We start from the raw sequence: 2,489 nt of genomic DNA on the forward strand, positions 1-2,489 counted from the left end.
TGAGAGCAGTTTTCATGTACCTGAAGGATGACTATAAGGAGGATAGAAACAGACAATTTGCTCTGGCCACAGAGGGCAGGACAAGGAGCAATGGTCTTGTAGCAAGGGAAACTTAGGTTGCATATTAGGAAGGATATTAGGAAGAACTTTATATTAGATAGGAGGACCCAGGTAACTATAGGCCTATTAGTCTTACCTCGGTCCTGGGGGAGCTCTTTGAGAAAATTATCCAGAAGCACATCTGTGATGGGCCAGCGGGGGCGATTATGCTCAGGGGCAACCAACATTGGTTCATTAGAGACAGGTCCTGTCAGACCAACTTGGTGGCCTTTAACGATCAGGTCACAAAATCCTTGGATGCAGGTGTCATGGTGGACATAGTCTTTCTGGACTTTAGGAATGCCTTTGACACTGTCTCTCACCCCGTTCTCATTAAAAAAACTAGGCACCTGTGGCATTGATGCCTACACAGTCAGATGAGTCACTAATTGGCTAGAGGGCTGCACCCAGAGAGTGGTGGCGGACAGGTCATTTTCGACCTGGAGGGATGTGGGCAGTGGAGTCTCCCAGGGCTCAGTCCTCGGGCCTGCACTGTTCAACATCTTTATCATCGACTTGGATGAGGGGGTAAAAAGCACCTTGTTCAAATTTGCAGATGACACTAAGATGTGGGGAGAAATGGGCACACTAGAAGGGAGGGGCAGGCTACAACTAGATCTGGACAGGTTACAGGGGTGGGCGGATGAGAATAGGATGGATTCAAGACTGACAAGTGCAGGGTACTGCACCTAGGGAGGAAGAACCAGCAGCATACTTATAGGCTGGGGAACTCCCTTCTCGTCAGCACAGAGGCAGAAAGGGGTCTTGGAGTCATTATTGATTCGAAGATGAACATGGGTCACCAATGTGAGGATGTGGTCAGTAAGGCTAACCGCACTTTGTCCTGCATCCACAGATGCATCACGAGCAGGTCCAAGGAGGTAACCCTCCCCCTCCATGTGACATTGGTCAGGTTACAGTTGGAGTACTGCATTCAGTTCTGGGCGCCACACTTCAAGAGGGATGTGGGCAGCATTGAGAGGGTCCAGAGGAGGGCCACTCGCATGGTCAGCGGGCAACAAGGCAGGACCTATGAGGAGAGACTACAGGACCTGAACCTGTTCAGCCTCCACCAGAGAAGGCTGAGAGGGGATCTGGTGGCTGTCTATAAACTTACCAGGGGGCACCAGCGGGGAATGGGAGAGGCCCTGTTCCCCCAAGAGGTACCCAGAGTAACTAGGAATAACGGCCACAAGTTGATTGATAGTAGGTTCAGGCTAGACATCAGGAGGCATCTCTTTACAGTCAGGGCAGCTAGGATCTGGAACCAACTTCCAAGGGAAGTGGTGCTCACTCCTACCTTGGGGGTCTTCAAAAGGAGGCTAGATAATCACCTAGCTTGGGTCATATAATCCCAGCATTCATTTCTGCGCATGGCAGGGGGTCAGACATGATGATCTGCTCGGGTCCCTTCTGACCCTACCAACTATGAAACTATGATATTAGGAAGAATCTCTGCATTCGGGTGAAACTGGCACCTTTCAAGATTTCTCACAAAACCAACAAAATAAAACAAGAAAGAATTTTCAATAATTACATCTACTTAGATGCAATTTTTTTCTTTCATTTTTGCCTTTCATAAATAATGACATTTGATTGGAATGCATGGAACAAACCTCTTCTGTTTTACACATAAACATATTGACTTTGGCTCTTATTCTGACAAAGTCCTCTGCTTTCCCACGGAACATGTTAGCAGTAGGAGACCATTATCCTATGGTGATTTTCTGTTTTTGACATTATCACCTAATTATGAATATGTATGCACACAAAGCAGCCCTGGGCTGAACTATACTATACAGAAAGAGATACATTTTCCACCATGTTTCATCAAATGGAAGTAGGCATTGTTTGTTTTTCTCCAAAAATATCTCTTTAAACAAGTTAATAAAAATAAATGCTTCCAAATAGCTTGCCCTATATGGATAAATAAGAATGCTGTTCATATTTATTCAAGTGCAAACATATTGCAAAATTATTTGAGGAGTAAAACAATGTATGAAAGAAACATTAATAGCTCATTTACTTCATTATTTACAACAATTGTTAATGAAACATTCAACTTGAAGGAGGCTGCAGAAGTCTACTTCAGAGTCATAAAAATTACTATGCCAACAGTTTTCTAATTGAATCTCAAAAGACTGTAATTGTGTTCCACTCTGTAGTCAGCCTCATTCCATGTGGATACAGTTGGTTGTAGGTAATAAGATTACTCATGGGTTACTGCCTACAGCCTCTAGAATAGTGCCAAGAGTGAATATGCAACACGTTCTAGGGTTAATGAAGCCTAACATGGTGCCAACATCATACTGTGCCTTTGCCTGCAGAGTATGAAAAGATTATATCATGTATTAACATACCGTTTCATCCATGCCAGAAAATGTAAATCA

The sequence above is a fragment of the Alligator sinensis genome, unplaced genomic scaffold, assembly GCF_000455745.1.
Source record: "Alligator sinensis unplaced genomic scaffold, ASM45574v1 scaffold416_1, whole genome shotgun sequence".
Classification (NCBI taxonomy): domain Eukaryota; kingdom Metazoa; phylum Chordata; order Crocodylia; family Alligatoridae; genus Alligator; species Alligator sinensis.